The sequence below is a fragment of the Rutidosis leptorrhynchoides genome, chromosome 6, assembly GCF_046630445.1.
Source record: "Rutidosis leptorrhynchoides isolate AG116_Rl617_1_P2 chromosome 6, CSIRO_AGI_Rlap_v1, whole genome shotgun sequence".
NCBI lineage: Eukaryota > Viridiplantae > Streptophyta > Magnoliopsida > Asterales > Asteraceae > Rutidosis > Rutidosis leptorrhynchoides.
Genome location: NC_092338.1, coordinates 36,267,985 through 36,291,010, shown reverse-complemented (window position 1 = coordinate 36,291,010; position 23,026 = coordinate 36,267,985).

Here is a 23,026-nt window from a genome sequence, read left to right as displayed (position 1 = left end):
GAGTTGGTTCCGGGAGCTACTCCCATTGCAAAAACTCCTTATCGTTTAGCACCAACGGAAATGCAAGAGTTGTTAAATCAAACCCAAGAGTTTCTTGAGAAGGGTTTTATTCGACCGAGTGCTTCGCCGTGGGGCGCTCCGGTTTTATTCGTGAAAAAGAAGGATGGTAGTATGCGGATGTGCATCGACTACAGGGTGTTGAATAAAGTGACAATCAAAAATCATTATCCACTACCTAGGATCGACGATTTGTGTGATCAACTCCAAGGTGCAACGTATTTCTCTAAGATCGACCTACGGTCCGGCTATCACCAAATGCGGGTCCGTGAGGAAGATATTGAGAAAACGGCTTTTCGAACGAGTTATGGGCATTTTGAGTTCGTAGTTATGCCTTTTGGTCTTACGAATGCACCGGCGGCATTCATGGATCTTATGAACCGAGTGTGCCAACCCATGTTGGACAAGTCGGTGATCGTATTCATTGATGACATACTAGTCTACTCGAAAAGTATGAACGAACATGAACGCCATTTGCGGGAGGTTTTGAAGACATTACGAAGGGAGAAGTTGTATGCTAAGTTCTCCAAATGTGAATTTTGGCTAAGGTAGGTTCAATTCCTTGGTCACATTGTGAACAAAGACGGCATTCAAGTGGATCCGGGGAAGATAGAGACGGTGAAGAGTTGGAGACAACCGACTACGTCTACGGAGGTCCGAAGTTTTCTCGGATTGGCCGGTTATTATCGTCGGTTTATCCAAGACTTTTCTAAGATCGCTTCTTCATTGACAAAGTTGACGAGGAAGAACGCGAGATTTAATTGGGAGGACGAGCAAGAAATTGCTTTCCAATTGCTAAAAGAGAAGTTGTGTCAAACTCCGGTGTTAGTATTGCCGGAAGGAGTGGAAGACATGACGGTTTATTGTGATGCTTCATTAAATGGACTCGGGTGTGTTCTAATGCAAAGAGGTAAAGTCATTGCTTATGCCTCTCGACAATTAAAGGAACACGAGACGAGATATCCGACTCATGATCTCGAGTTGGCGGCGGTTGTGCATGCGTTGAAAATTTGGCGCCATTACTTGCATGGTGTCAAGTGTACGATTTATTCGGATCATAAGAGTTTGAAACACCTCTTTAATCAACGAGATTTGAATTATCGTCAACGTAGGTGGATGGATGTGGTGAAAGATTATGATTGTGAAATACTTTATCATCCGGGCAAGGCGAATGTGGTCACGGATGCGTTAAGTCGAAAGAGTCATCACCCGGCGTTACGATTGGGATTGTTACGTATGATTATTACTAACGGTTTTCTTGAAAAACTCGGTGTGATTCAAATAGAGGCTTACGTTCACAACAAGCATGCGGAACGAATTGCGGGACAATCGGAGTTCATTACTATGGGCTCGCGTGGTTTGTTGTCTTTTCAAGGAAGAGTGTGGGTGCCTAAGATGGGTGATTACCGACAAGTGCTACTCGATGAAGCACATATGTCAAAGTATTCCATTCATCCGGGCGCGACGAAAATGTATCTTCATTTAAGGAAAGATTATTGGTGGCCGGGCATGAAACGTGATGTTGTGAAGTATGTTGAGCAATGCGTCACGTGTTTGCAAGCTAAGGCCGAACACCAAAAGCCGTATGGTAAGTTACAACCGTTAGAAATCCCGAAATGGAAATGGGAGCACATTACCATGGATTTCATCACAAAGTTACCTAAAACGGCGAGAACCCAGTTTGATTCGATTTGGGTTATAGTTGATCGACTGACAAAGAGTGCTTTATTTCTTCCCATTAAGGAAGCGATATCGTCGGAGACTTTGGCTAAGTTGTTTATCAAGGAAGTCATCTCTCGACACGACGTTCCTATAACGATTTTTTCGGATCGAGATACTCGTTTTACATCTCGATTTTGGGAAAAGTTTCATGAGGATATGGGTACACAATTGAAATTGAGCACGGTGTATCATCCTCAAACGAACGGTCAAACCGAACGTACGAATCAAACTTTGGAAGATATGTTACGCGCGTGCATTATCGATTTTGGTGGTAGTTGGGACGAGCACTTACCTTTGGTGGAATTCTCGTACAATAATAGTTATCATACTAGTATTGGGATGCCACCTTATGAGATGCTTTATGGGCGTAGGTGTCGAACCCCGATTTGTTGGGGTGAAGTGGGACAAAAGGAAATCGGGAGTACCGATTTGGTTTTAGAGACGAATAGCAAGATTGATGTGATTCGAGAGCATTTGAAAAAGGCTCAAGATAGGTAAAAATCTTATGCCGATAAACGTAGACGAACGATCGAATTTCAAGAAGGTGACATGGTGATGCTTAAGGTTTCGCCATGGAAAGGTATTATTCGATTTCGAAAACGAGGAAAGTTAGCTCCTCGGTTTATTGGGCCGTTTAAGGTTTTAGCTCGTGTTGGTGAGGTCGCGTATCGTGTGGAATTACCCGAAGAGCTTGCGGGGATCCATAATACATTTCATGTTTCCCACCTCCGTAAGTGTCTTGCGGATGATTCATCTTGGGTTCCATTAGACGAGATTGAGCTAAATAATAAGTTAGAGTATATCGAGGAACCGATTTCCATACTTGATGAGAAGGTCAAAAGATTGAGACATAAAGAGGTAAAGACTTTTAAAGTTCAATGGCGTCGTAGTAAGGGTTCCGAGTTCACTTGGGAGCCCGAAGAGTTTGTGTTGGTTTATCTTCCTTCTTGTCATGCAGCTTGGATCGCGAGGACGCGCTCCGATTCAAGTGGGGGAGAGTTGTAACATCCCGTTTTTCCCGTACATATTTAAAGGTACAAACTAAATTATTAGCACGATTATACATGTTCATTTATGTGATTAAATGAGCCAAAGTGTTAGTTTTTGAGTAAATGTATAATTATATTTATATACGTGAATGCGTGCGTATGAGTATTTATAATGTGTCGAGATGGAGTTGAGTCGTGCGAGACTTAAGGTTGAAGCTAGGCGTGCATAGGAAGTGTGAATGAGGTGTACTAGTTGTTTGAACCATCGTTTTGTGTTAAATGGTCAAAGTGACCAGGCTCAGGCAAACGCCGCGCCGCGGCAAATGGGTCCGCGCCGCGGCATATCAAGCGAACCAGGATCAGGAAGTGGGTTAAGAAGGGTCTATTTTCCCTTTATGTGTCGCGCCGCGACGATTGAGTTCGCGCCGCGACAGTTCTGCTGGACTGGTGTCGGACTTAGCTCAAATTAAGGGATTTTAAGGGGCAAAATGGTAAATTGACATGTGGATCTGATGGGAGCATTAACTCTCCACCACATATTCATTTATTTCATTTCCTTTTCCATTTTCTTTCCAATTTCAAAATGAAAATGTATATGTGTATATATATATACTACCAGATGATGATTTATAGAAGCAAATGTAACAGACTGAAACCCGGGCTAGTTGTAAGTTGTCTATTTTGCCCTAAGGGTTTGTGCTTAGTCTTAAGTGCTTTTATTTTAATTATTTAATTAGTGTTTTATTATATTTGTGTTGTGTCCAGATTGTGACAAGGGTCCCAGAACAGGTTTGTTTATTTTATTTGGACCTCGTTTGGGTTACCTAATCCTGTACAAAAGATATCAGATAACTGGTAAATACCCGTGTGTTGCACAGTGTGGGAATTAATCCCAAATATGTGACTAGTGTACTGTCTTCTTCTTTCCATTTCTAGAATTTTTCCACACACACCCGTACCTTCATCCCTCCCACCTAACCAAACCCTAATTCCTAAATTGTGTTCTAGAGCTCAAATTGTTCATACCATCTTGTTTCTTACAGATTACTGAGTCTATCAAGGTAAGTAACATGTGTTTTTGTGTTCAATTCGTTGTTAAATTCATGGTTTTGTGTAAGTTTGGTAAAAAGCTTGAATTTGTGTCAAAACAAGTGATTTAGGTGTTGTTATGGTCAAATTGTTGTGAATTTTGAGTCTATAACAAGTAGTGAACAAGTTGTGGTCGATTTTGGTGTTTAAAACGAGCTCTAGATCGAGATTTGAGGATTTCATCGTGAAGTCCGTAGCCTTTGTTCAGTTTCTGAGGAAGATGAACACAGTCCGACCGACTGAGGGTGAATCGACCGACTGAGGGTGAACCGACCGACTGGCGAGTGAACCGACCGACTGAGATTTGCCTTCGGCCGATTGATGTATTACCCAATGAATCGACCGACTGGACAGGTCAGTCGACCGATTGTGTAGACATTCGACCGACTGTAAGTGTCAGTCGACCGACTGTGTTTACATGGCAGAATGTTTTACCAAAGTGCCTTTTTCTAGCCGTTATGCTGCCCGTTTATATTTTGGTGTTCAGGATGTAAATTTTGAAAGTGCATAAGTGTTAAGCATGAAAATTTTAGCGGACGCATTTTTTTATGAATTTGCTATAATTCGCTGTCAGTGTGTCTAATCTTGATGGGAACACTATTCTAACTTGGTTTTTGCTGTTCTCAGGAGATAAGGACAAGGAAGAAGCTCAGAAATAATAACTGAGCAATTGCTGGTAATTGGTGAGTGGGTCTATCTACGGATAGAGTATAAGTAGCATATCATGCTACTGTGGTTGACTCTTTTGCCATGCATAGTGTAGGAATTGCCATGATAGAATAATATCGTTTGCCTGATGTTGTATGTGAATTATGTGTACACTGTGTGAATGGCACCAGTCGGGCCTAGGGAGACTGGGGACTCGAGACCGTGCCTAGGAGAGGTTAGAGTCCGTATGAGGTCAACCGTGCCTAGGGGAGGTTGGGTCCATAGGCTACTAATTGTGGAGTATAGTGTGAATGATGCATCCCCTGCATCTGGATAACTATACTGTTAATTGAGTAGCAGGGACTATCGGTAGACTCACGCCCGATTAGCTGGGAGTCGTGTGCTCGTACAAGCCGCCGATCCTCGTATTGTCTTATTGTATGCTAGTTGGTAGTTAGCATGTGTTGTTGTTAGTATATAGCTTGTGTGTGACTTAAGCTATATCTGTTAGATAGATTCCATTCACTTAGCGGTGCGCTAATCCCCCACATATTCTCCCCTTGCAGGTTTAGGTACTGCTAGTCGGGAAGGGTGTTATTGCAGAAGACATGTTTGACAACCCAACTCTGATGTGGACTTTTGTATAAATAATGTTTTGCGATAACGTAACACCGTTGTGTAAACTTAAACGTAATGACGTGACTTATATTGTGTTTGTTACTAAAGTCTTCCGCTGTGTATTAAAAAAAAAAAAAAAATGGCCGGTGTTACAAGTTGGTATCAGAGCAAGGTTTGGCAGCAAGTACGTGCGCGTATTTTGTTCCCAAACCCTGAGGCAAGTCAAACATGTCGGTGGGGGTGGGGGCTAAGTGAAAATAGGATATACGTGTGTTAGTTGTGATTGAAGTAACTGTTATCCACTAAGCTTTTGTGTGAGATGTTTTGTAGCACAGGTATGGCTGATAGAAACGCAACTGGCCCATCCAACCCCGGAACATTCAGAGCACCAGAAGAGGGTGTTGAGTCGGATGATGATCAGAATAGTTACATTCTTCAGTTAGAAAGCAAGCTAAAAGAGGCTGAGGACAAAATTAATGAGCTTGAATTGGCGAGACATTCTGGAAATGATGATACACCACCTGGATTCCCAACCGCGCAAACCCAAACGATACCTAATGTGCACCAGAACCAGTTTCAGAATCAAATACCTAACCAATATTATATGCCACCGCAAAACACTTTTACTTACCAAAATCCCATGATGATGAACCCGTACCAAATGCAAATGTTTCAACAACCTTACATGCAACCACCCAAAAAGTGTACTTATAAGAACTTCCGTGATTGCAAACCCTCTGAGTTCTCTGGAAGTACTGATCCGACTGTAACTCTCAATTGGTTGCGAGAAGTTGAAAGGGTATTTGAAGCGTGTCAGTGTGAACCCGAGCTGAAGGTAACATATGCTAGTAGACTGTTGAAAGATAGGGCTATGATTTGGTGGGATTCTGTGATTTCTAGTATACCAAAAGAGCAAGTGAGTATGATCACATGGGAGCAGTTTCATGGGAAGGTGTGTGAACAATATTGTAATCCATTTGATATGAACCGAATCAAGACTGAGTTTCTTGAAATGAAGATGACACCTCAAATGACGATCGATGAGGTAGTAGAGAAGTATATGGATAAACTAAGGTTTGTACAACAGTGGGTGCCAGATGAAGCATCTCGTATACAACATTTTGTTAATATCATTTTGCCAGAGTACCGAACTTTTGTTAGAACGGCTACGTCGTTGTCTCAAGCGGTTGTGATGGCTAAGATGGTAGAAAGTGATGTTCAGGCCGCCAGAAATAGAATGTTTGGTAATGTGCTACAACAAGGTGGGCAAGTATCTGGTCAATCAGGATCTAAATTCAAGAAGTATAGTGGGTTTAAATCGAAGGGTAAAAGTGGTCAGAGTAGTTCTGGATCTGGATTAGGTAAAGGGAATTGGTGTCACACGTGTCGATCTTCTCACAGTGGTCAGTGTTCTGAGGCTACAAGAAGATGCTTAAAGTGTGGTGTGGTTGGGCATGAGTCTTCAGCATGTCCGTATCCGAATAGTGTGTGTTGGAGTTGTCATAAACCAGGGCATCGTGCAGTTAGTTGTCCGTCGAAAAGTGGTAGTTCCGGGGCAGGGTCAGGGGCGCGTTCAGCATCAGCCGTAGGGTCAACTGCCTCGAGTGGGCAGAAGAGGAAGAACCCTCCAACAGCAGAGGCTAGAGCTTTTCAGATGTCAGTTGAGAATGCTGTGGCAACCGACGAAGTGATCACCGGTATGTTTCTAATCAACTCAATACCTGCTCGTGTATTGTTTGATTGTGGTGCCAATAGGTGTTTTATGTCCCTAGATTTCTATGCTAAGTTGAATTTACTAGCTAAGGTGTTACCCAAGCCGGTTAGTGTAGAATTAGCCGATGGTAAGATCACACCAGTCACAACATATGTGTCTGGGGTTTGTATAGAGATTGAAGGGAAGTCTTTCCCGGTGACTTGTTTAGTGTTACCTATTCCTAGCTTTGATGTAGTATTAGGAATGGATTGGTTGAGCTCGCTTAGGGCTAATATTAAGTGTGATAGGAAAATGATTACCTTTCGTTCGACCGATGAAACCCGTGTTGTGGCCCGAGGGGAGCGGGGAGGGTATAATTTTCTGTTGATAACCATGATGAAAGCGAAAAAGTCGATGGTAAAGGGTTGTGAATCATTTCTTGCATATGTGATTGATGCGAAGAAAGAAAAGAAAACAGTGGCCGATATTCCGATAGTATCAGAATTTCCCGAAGTGTTCCCAGATGAGTTACCAGGTCTGCCGCCGGTAAGGGAAGTTGAATATAAGATTGAATTGGTTCCTGGAACAACTCCAGTTGCAAAAGTTCCATACCGATTAGTGCCGTCTGAAATCCATTAAATGATGTCACAGATTCAAGAACTATTAGATCGTGGGTTTATCCGACCGAGTTCTTCACCGTGGGGTGCTCCGGTATTGTTTGTTAAAAAGAAAGATGGGTCAATGCGTATGTGTATTAATTATCGTGAATTGAACAAAAGAACTGTGAAGAATAAGTATCCGTTACCTCGAATAGATGATTTGTTCGATCAGTTACAGGGTGCTTCATTCTTTTCTAAGATAGACTTACAATCCGGATATCATCAGGTTCGTGTTGCTGAATCAGATATACCAAAAACAGCGTTCAGAACAAGGTATAGTCATTATGAATTTCTTGTCATGCCTTTTGGGTTGACGAATGCGCCAGCAGTCTTCATGGATCTAATGAATAGAGTGTGTCGTCCATTCTTAGATAAGTTTGTGATTGTGTTTATTGATGACATATTGGTGTATTCGAAAACAGAGAGTGAACATGCTGAACATCTGAGGTTGGTTTTGAACTTGTTAAAACGTGAGCAACTATTTGCAAAATTTTCAAAGTGTGAATTTTGGTTACGTGAAGTGCAGTTTTTGGGTCATGTGATTTGTACCGAGGGTATAAAAGTTGATCCGACAAAAATAGAAGCGGTAATGAATTGGAATTCTCCGAGGACTCCGACTGAGATTAAGAGTTTTCTGGGATTGGCTGGTTATTATCGCAGGTTTATCAAAGATTTCTCTAAAATAGCAGGTCCATTGACTAAGTTGACTCCTAAAGATGTAGCCTTTCGATGGACTGATGAACAGGAAAAGGCTTTTCAGATATTGAAACAGCTACTGTGTCAGGCACCAGTGTTAGCTTTACCAGAAGGTTCAGACAACTTCGTGGTATACTGTGATGCATCATATGCTGGGTTGGGTTGTGTCTTAATGCAGAGAGATAAAGTAATCGCCTACGCCTCGCGACAGTTGAAAGTTCATGAGAAGAATTATCCAGTGCATGATCTTGAAATGGCTGCAGTAGTGTTTGCTTTGAAACTGTGGAGACATTATTTGTATGGAACTCATTGTGTTATTTGTACAGATCATAAGAGTTTGCAATATATCTTCTCACAGAAAGAATTGAATATGCGTCAGAGACGGTGGCAAGAGTTGATCAAAGATTATGATTGTGAAATTAAATATCATCCGGGTAAGGCAAATGTGGTTGCAGATGCGCTAAGTCGTAAAAAGTCAAGTGAAAATGTGAAATTTCTTCGTTTGAATATAACTTCATATTTGATTAACAACTTAAAAACCATTCAGGCCTGTGCTTTAGAGGACGAACATATTAAATCTGAACAAATGACCAAACGAAAAGTGGACTTAATTGATGACTCACGTGGACTAAAGACCTTAAACAATCGTGTTTGGGTGCCTAAGCTTGGATATTTGAGGGATTTAATCATGACGGAAGTTCACAAATCCAGATTGACAGTACATCCGGGTAGTAATAAGATGTATCATGATTTGAAAGCAGTGTATTGGTGGCCGACAATGAAAACAGATATCGCTCGATATGTTGAAAAGTGTCATATATGTGCTCAAGTGAAGGCAGAACATCAGAAACCTTATGGTTCGCTACGTCAGTTACAGATTCCAGAGTGGAAATGGGAACATATAACGATGGATTTTGTGACCAAACTACCAAGAACTCAGAAACGACATGATATGATTTGGGTAATAGTGGATCGTCTAACTAAAAGTGCTCATTTTCTTGTTACTCGTGAGACAGCTTCGTTAAGTGAGTTAGCCGATTTGTATGTGAAAGATATAGTTAGTCGACATGGTGTGCCATTATCGATCGTTTCAGACAGAGATTCCAGATTTGTGTCGAATTTTTGGAATAGTCTTCAACAGAATTTGGGTGCACGCGTGAATTTAAGTACAGCTTATCATCCTCAGACAGATGGTCAGAGTGAAAGAACGATACAGATTTTGGAGGATATGTTAAGGGCTTATGTGTTAGAATACGGTGGTTCGTGGGATACACATTTACCGTTGGTCGAATTCGCGTATAATAATTCATATCATTCGAGTATAGGGATGCCACCCTATGAAATGTTGTATGGTCGTCGTTGCAGAACTCCGACTTGTTGGTTAGAAGCCAGGGAGAAACAGTTTGCAGGTCCCGAAATTGTTCAAATGACAGCCGAAAAAGTTGCAATTGCGAGAGAAAAGTTGAAAGCCGCTAGAGATAGGCAGAAAATGTATGCTGATCCGTGTAGACGTCCGGTAACCTTTAATGTGGGTGAACGAGTGTATCTGAAAGTTTCGCCGTGGAAAGGGGTTATCAGATTCGGTAAACGTGGTAAGTTAGCACCGAGATTTATTGGTCCGTTTCCGATCAGTGAAGTGTTGAATGATCAGACTGTGGTGTTAGATCTTTCGCCAGAGTTAGCTGGTATTCATAATACATTCAACGTATGTTATCTTCGTAAGTGTAAAGTCGACGATGAAACACAACTTCTTCCTTTAGAAGATTTAAGGGTCGATTTGAATAAGAAATTGGTGGAAGAGCCGGTCCGTGTGATTGACCAAAAGGTGACTAAGCTGAGAAAGAAAGAGATTCCGATGGTGTTGATTGAGTGGAAACACAGTTTGGGTTTTAATCTTACGTGGGAAACGGAAGAGTTGATGAGAAACCGCTACCCTCATTTGTTTGACCAAGACCAGATTCGGAGGACGGAATCTCCTTAAGGGGGGTGGATTTGTAACAGACTGAAACCCGGGCTAGTTGTAAGTTGTCTATTTTGCCCTAAGGGTTTGTGCTTAGTCATAAGTGCTTTTATTTTAATTATTTAATTAGTGTTTTATTATATTTGTGTTGTGTCCAGATTGTGACAAGGGTCCCAGAACAGGTTTGTTTATTTTATTTGGACCTCGTTTGGGTTACCTAATCCTGTACAAAAGATATCAGATAACTGGTAAATACCCGTGTGTTGCACAGTGTGGGAATTAATCCCAAATATGTGACTAGTGTACTGTCTTCTTCTTTCCATTTCTAGAATTTTTCCACACACACCCGTACCTTCATCCCTCCCACCTAACCAAACCCTAATTCCTAAATTGTGTTCTAGAGCTCAAATTGTTCATACCATCTTGTTTCTTACAGATTACTGAGTCTATCAAGGTAAGTAACATGTGTTTTTGTGTTCAATTTGTTGTTAAATTCATGGTTTTGTGTAAGTTTGGTAAAAAGCTTGAATTTGTGTCAAAACAAGTGATTTAGGTGTTGTTATGGTCAAATTGTTGTGAATTTTGAGTCTATAACAAGTAGTGAACAAGTTGTGGTCGATTTTGGTGTTTAAAACGAGCTCTAGATCGAGATTTGAGGATTTCATCGTGAAGTCCGTAGCCTTTGTTCAGTTTCTGAGGAAGATGAACACAGTCCGACCGATTGACGGTGAATCGACCGACTGAGGGTGAACCGACCGACTGGCGAGTGAACCGACCGACTGAGATTTGCCTTCGGCCGATTGATGTATTACCCAATGAATCGACCGACTGGACAGGTCAGTCGACCGATTGTGTAGACAGTCGACCGACTGTAAGTGTCAGTCGACCGACTGTGTTTACATGGCAGAATGTTTTACCAAAGTGCCTTTTTCTAGCCGTTATGCTGCCCGTTTATATTTTGGTGTTCAGGATGTAAATTTTGAAAGTGCATAAGTGTTAAGCATGAAAATTTTAGCGGACGCATTTTTTTATGAATTTGCTATAATTCGCTGTCAGTGTGTCTAATCTTGATGGGAACACTATTCTAACTTGGTTTTTGCTGTTCTCAGGAGATAAGGACAAGGAAGAAGCTCAGAAATAATAACTGAGCAGTTGCTGGTAATTGGTGAGTGGGTCTATCTACGGATAGAGTATAAGTAGCATATCATGCTACTGTGGTTGACTCTTTTACCATGCATAGTGTAGGAATTGCCATGATAGAATAATATCGTTTGCCTGATGTTGTATGTGAATTATGTGTACACTGTGTGAATGGCACCAGTCGGGCCTAGGGAGACTGGGGACTCGAGACCGTGCCTAGGAGAGGTTAGAGTCCGTATGAGGTCAACCGTGCCTAGGGGAGGTTGGGTCCATAGGCTACTAATTGTGGAGTATAGTGTGAATGATGCATCCCCTGCATCTGGATAACTATACTGTTAATTGAGTAGCAGGGACTATCGGTAGACTCAGGCCCGATCAGCTGGGAGTCGTGTGCTCGTACAAGCCGCCGATCCTCGTATTGTCTTATTGTATGCTAGTTGGTAGTTAGCATGTGTTGTTGTTAGTATATAGCTTGTGTGTGACTTAAGCTATATCTGTTAGATAGATTCCATTCACTTAGCGGTGCGCTAATCCCCCACATATTCTCCCCTTGCAGGTTTAGGTACTGCTAGTCGGGAAGGGTGCTATTGCAGAAGACATGTTTGACAACCCAACTCTGATGTGGACTTTTGTATAAATAATGTTTTGCAATAACGTAACACCGTTGTGTAAACTTAAACGTAATGACGTGACTTATATTGTGTTTGTTAATAAAGTCTTCCGCTGTGTATTTAAAAAAAAAATGGCCGGTGTTACAGCAAATAACCAAAACACTTAATTGATTAAAGCTACACTTCGAGTGACATAGTTTACCAATGATTAAGTTTAATTTTTGATAAAGGTACTAGTCACGAAATGTAAAGTGCTAGTTTTCTAAACGTACGAAAATGCGTTCGAAAAACCGGAACCGGGACATAAGTCGAGTGACAACGTACTACTTATCAGAACAAAAATTACAAGTTAACTAGGCACGAGAATATAATATAATATATAATTAATTAATATAAATTATATAAATTATATATTTATTTAATACGTCGACGAAATACAAAACAAAAGAATGTGGACTGGCAAACAGAGCCATGCGATCGCATGGCTATATGCCTCGAGTCCCATGCGTTCGCATGGGAAGGCTGGACAATTCAGATGCTATAAAACGCGAAGTCTGGTACCAGTTTCATTTGCTAATCTCTCTCGATCTCATCTCTCAATTATATATTATTATTATTATTATTATTATTATTATTATTATTATTATTATTATTATTATTATTATTATTATTAAGATTAATATTATTATTATTAATTATTATTAGTAGTATTATTATACATAAAATACTACGACGAAGTCATGAGCGTGTCACTTTCAAAATGAGTTTTCAAGCGGGATAGAGCTAAGAAAATTATCGGTTATAGCTATGGAGGTTATGGGTAATGTACGTGGGTATTATTGGCAAATCAAACCTAGTGTTTATCATCTATGTTGCATCTACGTACTTCCCTGCAATATTGAATCACAATATTGATACGTGAGCATTCATATCTTATCTTTTATATATTAATTGGGTATCCATGTCTAGTGCTCGAGTATATATATTTATACAGGCTTGTATGCTAAATTTCGTCGTTAAACAGTTTATAATGAATCACGAATTAAATACATATATTATTGGTAAAAGGTATATGATATACATGTTTTTGGAAAGCTGGCAAAAAAAAATCAATAACTTTTCATTTAGAAATCGCGTAATTTTGATGAACGAATCAAAAGATATGGTCAACTGAATTATAATTGACGTTAATTGAAATTGCTTTTGAATCTGCAATTAATATTTAAACAACTTGTTGGTAAGATTGATAAATTAAATTTTTGAATATTACCAACCAAGTAATGAATCCTTATATAAGGTACGTCTCGTTTTGTTGAACTATTGTCAAAATTGACCTTTTAGAAACGACTTTGGATAACTTTTGTATGTTGATCTCGAGCATTAGGATTATGATACACTATGACCAGACCTAGCTTGATAGACATTTATTGACCAACATATGCTCTCTAGGTTGAGATCTACGGTTATTTGGTATTCCGAGTTTCGATCACATTTCGGTGAACAACTTTATGTGCTGCTAAGGTGAGTTTCATTTTGATAATGCTAAAAACGAACATATATTTCATAGCATTATCCTTCAAGAAAGACAAGCTTTTAGTTGCAATTGTTTTAATTTCAAGTAATTATCGTTTAAATAATAAAAGGTGAAGATAAAAGACAGATTCGAGGATTTGAAGACGCAAATGACCAAAAAGCTAAAAAGTACAAAGTACAATTCAAGTGGTTCTATTTATTGATGAGAAACGTCTTAAAATTACAAAAGTACGAGCCGCAAAACGCAAAGTACAAGATATTAAATTATACGAAAAGGCGTTCGAAAATCCGGAACCGAGACATGAACCAACTTTCAACGCTCGACGCAACGGAGCTGAAAGTACAAGTCAACTATGCACAAGAATATAATATAATATTTAAATAATTCACAATAAGAATAATAATAAATAATAAAAAGTTGTTAATTGAACGTAGTTAAGGGGTCATAAGTGAAAATTTCAAATTAATCATTTGCCTATAAAATGACACTACGGAGTAATGAAAGATACACCTTTTCTATTTTCTAAATCTCTTACTCTCTCAATATATTTATATTAATATTATAATTTTAATATTAAAGTTTAATAATAATAAGGTTATGTTAGCGAATGTTTTAAGTTTGTAAGTCGAAACTCTGTCCGTGTAACACTACGCTATTAATACTCATTGTAAGTTATGTTTAAATTATTTTTATTAATGTCTCGTAGCTAAGTTATTATTATGCTTATTTAAGCCGAAGTAATCGTGATGTTAGACTAAATATTAAAGATGAAATAATTGAGTTTTGGACCATAATTGAGGTTTGGACAAAAGATCGACACTTGTGGAAATTAGACTATGGGCTATTAATGGGCTTTATATTAACTAAACGATACCTCGTTAATTTAATATAAAGGTTATGATTTGACGTATCTATATATAACCACATACGCTTAATCGGGTACGATGAGCGGGATATTTATAAGTACGAATTATTGTTCATTTGACCGGACACGGGGATGATTTAATAGTTACTAGACTCATTAAAACAGGGATGGATTACATTCAAGGGTAATTGGTGTAATTGTTAACAAAGTATTAAAACCTTGGATTACACGCAGTCGATAACTTGGTGTATTCATTAAACAAAGTATTAAGACCTTGTTACAGTTCGAATCCCCAATTAGTTGGAATATTTGACTTCGGGTATAAGGATAATTTGACGAAGACCCTCGCACTTTATAATTATGACTGATTGACTATTATGGACAAAACCGTATGGACATATCGAATAATTCAGGACAAAGGACAATTAACCCATGGTAATAAATTAAAATCAACACGTCGAACATCATGATTACGGAAGTTTAAATAAGCATAATTCCTTTATTTTATATCTCATCGTACTTTTATTTACTGTCATTTTATTTATCGCACTTTTAATTTATTGTACTTTTAATTATCGTCATTTACTTTACACTTTAAATTAAGTTATATTTTGCATTAGGTTTTAATTGTGACTTAAGTTTTAAAATCGACAAACCGGTCATTAAACGGTAAAAACCCCCCAAAGTTACCTATAATTACTATATATCACTAAATCTAGTTTAACTACTTAATTAACTAATTTGACCTAGTAAGACACCCAATAATAGTGTCCACGGATCGACCTCCCGGAATTTACCTTAGCTATATTATTACACGATAGGTATACTTGCCTTTTGTGTTTTAGTTTAATTTAGGTGATTTCCTGTAGTAAATAAATATAAAACTGATAGCCGTTTCATACACACCCTCTAGAACACATCAAATTTTTGGCGCCGCTGCCGGGGACACTTTTTGTGTCTTCACGGGGTATTTAAGTTTTTTTTTCGTTTTTGATTGATTAAAGATATATTAATTTAAATATAATAATTTAATAAATATAATAATATAATATTATTGAAATAAAATATAATAATATAATAATATTGAAATAAAATATAATAATATAATAATAATTTTGAATCAAATTTGAATTGTAAAGTTTTAGAAAGTCGTATTTATTAAATACTTCAGGGGTATATTATGTAACTTATAATTAATAATTTCTATCATGTCACTTTCATATGAATAGTAAATTAATTAATTTGATTTCATTTATTATTCATGAATAGTAAATGAGTTAAAAAAAAGTTTTTTAAAAAAAATAATTATTAATTTCGTGAAAAAAAAGAAAAAAAAATATAAAAAAAAAATTAAAATCCTTAAAAAAGAAATATTAAAATCGTTAAAAAAATAAAAATAATTTTTTAAAAAAAAAAATATTATATATATATATATATATATATATATATATATATATATATATATATATATATATATAAGATTTTGTCTATAAAATTAAAAAAAAAAAAATTATTTTAAGTTTTATTACCTTTAGATTTTTAGACTCTAGTTACAACTTTTAGTATTAAGTTTAATTTTGCCATAGTTATTTTTATACTTTTAGATTTTTAGGCTTTGCCGTAAAATCCCTTAAGTGCTTTTTCTTTAGACTAAGATTTAGGTGGCTTAAAATTTTGCGACGCCGTGTTAAAATTTTAGTATCATTTTAAGTAATTGCCGTTTTTCGTTTAGAATCCCTTTTAAGTTTCGACACGCTACTTTCTTATTTTTATTTTTCGACCTTTTATTCTCTTCGACATTTTTCGACGCAATCTTTTTCTTTCTTATTTCTCGACGCTTTAGTTTTTAGGACATAGAATTTTCTATTTCTTCTCTAAAATTTCAAACGAAAAATTATTTTAAGTGGTTAAATTGATAGACATCCTAAATTTTCTGGTTCGTAGTAATAGTTGGATTTGTTAGTGGCAAGTTGTGGGCTTTCGATTTAAAGGGTCTTGGCTACCTGTTGCATCAATTGGCTATTCGAAACGTGGGCAAAATCTGAAAAGTCTATTAATTTGATAACTTATATAATTTTTATATTTATAACTAATAAGATATTCAGTGAATGCACCGAGCAAAACGTTCACCACCTTTCGTACGTTCACCACCTGTAACTCGATCAAGACATCTAGCAAATATTGTCGCCGTTGATTTTTCTTTAGAATCGTCATCTAGTAGACCAAGTACTCCAATTCAAATTTCCGATAATCAATTTTTTGAACCCGACCTCACAATTGAGAATCCGGAGGATATTCAGGGACAATTCAGAGATCCTGAACCATTAATTTTCCTCCGGAACCACCAATCATTCAAACGGAGATTGTCGAGGAACAACCTATTAAATCAGAATCCTCTAGTGATTCAGATTCAACAAATTTAATCATGGAGAATCTGGAACCTCTAAGTATAGAAGACCGAATGAGAGCTAAACGCACTGGCCAAGGTCACGCAATTACTAAACCAGACATTAATGCGCCAGATTATGAAATCAAAGGACAAATCCTACACATGGTAACTAATCAATGCCAATTTAGTGGTGTGCCGAAGGAAGATCCAAATGAACATCTTCGAACCTTTAATAGGATCTGTACTTTATTTAAAATCCAAGAGGTGGAGGATGAACAGATATATCTCATGTTATTTCCATGGACTTTAAAGGGAGAAGCCAAAGATTGGTTAGAATCGTTACCTGAAGGGGCGATTGATACATCGGATGTTTTAGTTGAAAAATTTCTTAAACAATTCTTTCCGGCATCTAAAGCCGTGAGACTTCAAGGATAAATTGTTACGTTCACACAAAAGCCAAACGAAACTCTATATGAAGCGTGGACAAGATTTGGAAAGTTATTAAGAGGATGTTCGCAACATGGTTTAGACACTTATCAAATAGTACAAATATTCTACCAAGGATGCGACATCACTACAAGAAAAGACATCGATATAGCAGTTGGTGGTTCCATTATGAAGAAAACCGCAACTGAAGCTTACAAAATTATTGATAACACTGCTTCCCACTCACATGAGTGGCATCAAGAAAAAGATATCGTTAGATCATCTAAAGCGGCTAGAGCCGATTCTAGCCATGACTTTGATTCCATTTCTGCAAAGATAGATGCTGTCGAGAGACGAATGGAAAAGATGACTAAGGATATTCACTCAATACGAATTAGTTGTGAGCAGTGTGGAGGACCACATTGACAAAAGATTGTCTCAGTATTGAACCAACAATGGAACAAAGAGAGAATGTTTCATATCTAAACCAAAGGCCTGGAAATAATTATCAGAATAATTATCAACCGCCAAGACCAATCTACAATCAAAATCAGAACTATAACCGAAATCTTCCATACAACAACCAACAAGGTCCTAGTAATCAACAAGTATCCAATAATACTTACAATCAGTAAATACCTATTTTTCAAAACAAACCACCACAAACCGATGATAAAAAGCCAATTTTAGAAGACATGATGTCAAAGCTAGTTGAATCTCAAACTTAGTTTTTCACATCTCAGAAACAAACCAATGAACAAAATGCTCAAGCATTTAGAAATCAACAAGCTTCTATTCAAAATTTAGAACAAGAAGTAAGTAACCTAGCAAGATTAATAGGTAAAAGAAAATCGGGAAGTCTACCTAGTGATACAAATGCTAACCCCCGGAATGAAACAGCTAAAGTCATTACCACAAGAAGTGGTATTACACTTAAACCACCTGAAATACCTATAATTTCTGATGACTCTATTCCTACTCCACAAGAACCACAATCTGATCAAGATAAGGAAAAAGAACCGGTAGTTGAAAAGGTTAATGAAGATAACACAGTTAAGGCAAAGCCTTATGTTAAACCATACCAAATACCACTTCCTTACCCGAGTAAAATGAGAAAAGAGAGACTTAAAGCCGAGCAATCCAAATTCTTGGATATGTTTAAACAAATAAATGTCAATCTTCCTTTCATTGATGTAATTTCAGGAATGCCTAGATATGCTAAATTCTTGAAAGATCTAATCACAAATAGAAAGAAAATGGAAGAACTCTCGGCTGTTACTATGAATGCTAATTGTTCTGCAGTACTTTTTGAAAATGGATGAGAGTGTTACCTTTTCTGTTGATAGAGCCATGCAACAACCGTAATCTGCAGATGATACATGTTATTATATTCAAACTATAGATTCACATGCAGAATTGTTAGAAGAATTTCCAGAATTACAAGGAACAGGAGAATGTTCTTTAGGAGAAGGAACTGAACCAATTAACGAAGTTGAAATGTTAGCTACACTTATGGCTAATGGATATGAACCAACAAAAGAAGAAATTCAAATGCTAAAAGAGAAAGACAGATATCGATATAAATCATCGATAGAAGAACCACCGACATTAGAGTTAAAGCCACTTCCAAACCATTTGGAATATGCTTATTTACATGGTGAATCTGAATTACCTGTAATAATATCGTCTTCTCTCACGAAAAATGAAAAATCTCAACTCATTTCTATGATAAAGCTCATAAACCATCTATTGCATGGAAGATTCATGACATTAAAGGCATAAGTCCTTCGTATTGCACACATAAAATCCTTATGGAAGAAGGTCATAAAACGTATGTGCAATGCCAACGAAGACTAAATCTTAATATGCAAAATGTTGTTAAGAAAGAAATTATTAAACTGCTTAATGCAGGTTTAATTTATCCAATCTCTGATAGTCCATGGGTAAGCCCAGTTCAATGCGTGCCTAAGAAGGGTGGCATGACTGTCATCACAAATGAGAAAAATGAGCTTATTCCTACTAGGACTGTAACAGGATGGCATGTTTGTATTGATTATAGAAAATAAAAAGACGCCACCAGAAAAGATCACTTTCCCTTACCTTTCATTGATCAAATGTTGGAAAGATTAGCCGGAAATAGTTACTATTGTTTTCTTGATGGTTTTTCCGGATATTTTCAAATTCCAATAACACCCGAGGACCAAGATAAAACCACATTCACGTGCCCTTATGGTACTTTTGCTTACAAACGCATGCCATTTGGACTTTACAACGCCCCTACAACCTTTCAAAGGTGCATATCGATTACAAACGATTCACAACAGTTGATTACATCGCGAGGTAATTGACCTCTATATGATAAATTTTACAAACATTGCATTCGTTTTTAAAAGACAAACTTTCGTTACATCGACAGTTGACAGGCATGTAAAGCATTTCATAATATATCCAAATATAATTGACTTAATAATAATCTTGATGAACTCAACGACTCGAATGCAACATCTTTTGAAATATGTCATGAATGACTCTAAGTAATATCTCTAATATGAGCAAATGCACAGCGGAAGATTTCTTTCGTACCTGAGAATAAACATGCTTTAAAGTGTCAACCAAAAGGTTGGTGAGTTCATTAGTTTATCATAAAGAATCATTTCATAATTTTAATAGACCACAAGATTTCATACTTCCATTTCTCATAATCATACGTCCCATGCATAGAGACAAAAATATCATTCATATGGATTGAACACCTGGTAACCGACATTCACAATATGCATATAAGAATATCCCCATCATTCCGGGATCCTCCTTCGGACATGATATAAATTTCGAAGTACTAAAGCATCCGGTACTTTGGATGGGGCTTGTTGGGCCCGATAGATCTATCTTTAGAGTTTGCGTCAATTAGGGTGTCTGTTCCCTAATTCTTAGATTACCAGACTTAATAAAAAGGGGCATATTCAGTTTCGATCATTCAACCATAGAACGTAATTTCGATTACTTGTGTCTATTTCGTAAAACAGTTATAAAAGTTGCGCATGTATTCTCAGCCCAAAAATATAAAGGGTAAAAAGGTAAATGAAACTCACAATACTGTATTTTGTAGTAAAAATACATATGACGACATTGAACAATGCAGGGTTGGCCTCGGATTCACGTACCTATATCAAGTATTAACACATTATAGTATAAATCAATTAAGTTTATATATTTGTTATGTATTAATTATTCTTATAATATATTATGATACTTATTTGATATTTAATTAATGTTATATCAATAATATTAGTTGAAACATAATTTTATGTAATATTAGTATATTTTATGTAATAATATATTTACATATATATCTTTTGTTTTGTAAAATTAATAATTGTAGAAATACCTAAGGATAATAATAATAATATTAATAATAATAATAATTTTTAAAAGTATAAAACTACCTTAGGAGTCAGTTTTAAAAAAATTGCACCAAGCCGGGCTCGAACCCGAAACCTCTCGCTCACTCATCAACACCCTTAACCATTCCTCCATTTCAGTTTTTCTGATTTATAATACAAACCCAAATACTTATCTATTACATGTTTCAACCCACTTCATCTTCTTCACCAAAATCTAAACAATCAAACAACTTCATTCTTAATAGTCAATCATCAAAATGGTTTTAGGACTTCTAAATAAACATGAAACAAAAAATAAAAATGTGTTCATGATATAAAAAAAATGAGGAAAAAAAACAAAAAAATCCTACTGCTTGCTGGTAGCCAAGAAAAAAAAAATTTTGTTTTCAATTTTGAGTTCGTTTTGGACAATCTTTACAACATGAAACATGTTTCAAATCATTCCTAAAAACTATTGAAATCGTCAATTGAACTTAAAACATCAAAACAAGCTCTAATTTCTCCAAGAATAAAACAGTTGACTTTTGACAATTTAACTTTGACTCGCAAATTCGAATTCGTTATCAAGAATTGGAACTTGAGATTTTGCAGGAAGTTTAAGTAAATGATTCCTAACAACTCTACATTTTTAGTTTTTTAAATTTGTTTCGAATTCACGTTAGTGTATATCACTGTGAAGAACTCAAGAACTCAAAAATTGATTTTTAGATTAAGAGTGTTATAGGTTATGATTACAACATGAATTGTGTTGCAAATCATTCCTATAATCTTTATGGATCATCAAATTAACTGGAGATATCAAATCAAACTCGAATTTGATTCAAGAACACTTAGTTGACTTTGAAAACCAAAACTTTGACTCTCAAAGTAGAAATTAATAGAAAGAATTGAGGATTGAAAACTTACAGATAGTTTAGATAGACGATTCCTAACATGACTGCATTATTACATTTTGAAAATTTGTTCTAAATCAAAATATGGTGAAAAAGATGAATGTATAGAGTGTCGAGCTTATTTTCTGGGTTTTCTTTGTTTTCAACTCAAATTGCAGTTTGTAACTTATATAGAGTGATTAGGTACATGATTTAACAGTTAAATTGATTTCCAATTGATTTGTGAAGTAGACTTGTAACAAACTGGAGACATGAAGTACGTAAATTATTTTCATGTGAAGAAAAAGAAAAAAAATTGATAGTTACTTCTAACAGAATGGGATTCCCTATTTTTATTTTTAATAAATATTAATAGTAAATACCCTAATAATATTAATAATAATTCTAATAAAATAACTAAATAATATCATAAAAATGATAATAAATAAAAATAAGAATTCGTTTAAATCATAAATAAATTTTAATCTTAATTATCTTGTACATTATTTTACATTTTCAATTCAAATGATTATTTTGTATTTTATTAATACAACTTAATATGCACTCTTATATTTATATATGTATATATATTTATATATTTATTTACACACAATTGTTCGTGAATCGTCAGAAATAGTCACAGGTTAAATGAATCTATATAAATAGTTCAAACATTTCGAGACTCAACATTACAGGCTTTGCTTATTGTGTTGGAACATATAAAGATTAAGTTTTAATTTGGTCGGAAATTTCTGGGTCGTCACAGTACCTACCCGTTAAAGAAATTTCGTCCCGAAATTTGAGTGAAACGGTCATGGCTGACAATAAGTATGTTTTCATGACGTATCCGAGCTAGAAATTAGAGTTTTATCATCAGTGAGTAATATAGGTAAAAAAAATTGATTACGCGAAGAGTATAATCGAAGCTATTTCAAGAGAGGGAACTGATGACGTAGTTATGATTGATTTCCGGAATTCATGGGATTTAAAGAAAATCTTCGTAATAAGATTTGGTTCTTCGGCGATATAGGAAATCAGATCTTCTTTGATTAAATGCAATAATCTGTTTCGATTGCTCTGTCGAATATTTTACTATAAATCCACTCCCTTCGTTTCCTTATTTTCACAGCTCACACCTTCCATTCTTTCTCCCCTTATTCATATTTTTAAAGCATTCATTAATATGCTCCATCCAGTTCTGATCCTTGATATACTCTTAACTTTCATATATGTCATTCTTCTCTTTCATCTACCACCGGAGGATTATATTTACTTCTACTATTATCTTGGGATTATAGTGTTTTTAATTTTTCCGTGCCTTTACGTGGCAATATGTATTGATATGCACGGTTTGTAATTTATGTGTTGTTGTCGAGCTTTATATTTTCTTTATATTCAAGAGTTCCATACTTTCGTCTCCTCTTCCCGACTTCAAGTCAAGCGAATAATGGTCCGGAATTCGTAGATATGGATTTTGAAATGAACATAGTTAATGTTCTAGAAGGAAATCGTAATGGCACGATCTTGATTTTTCAAATTACTAGAATATCTGAAAAGATAGAACTATTAAGAATATATGTTCTTGATATACTTGGAGATTGGGTAGAATGTAAGAGTCGTGTAACATGGCACATGATGACGTTATGATCTGTGA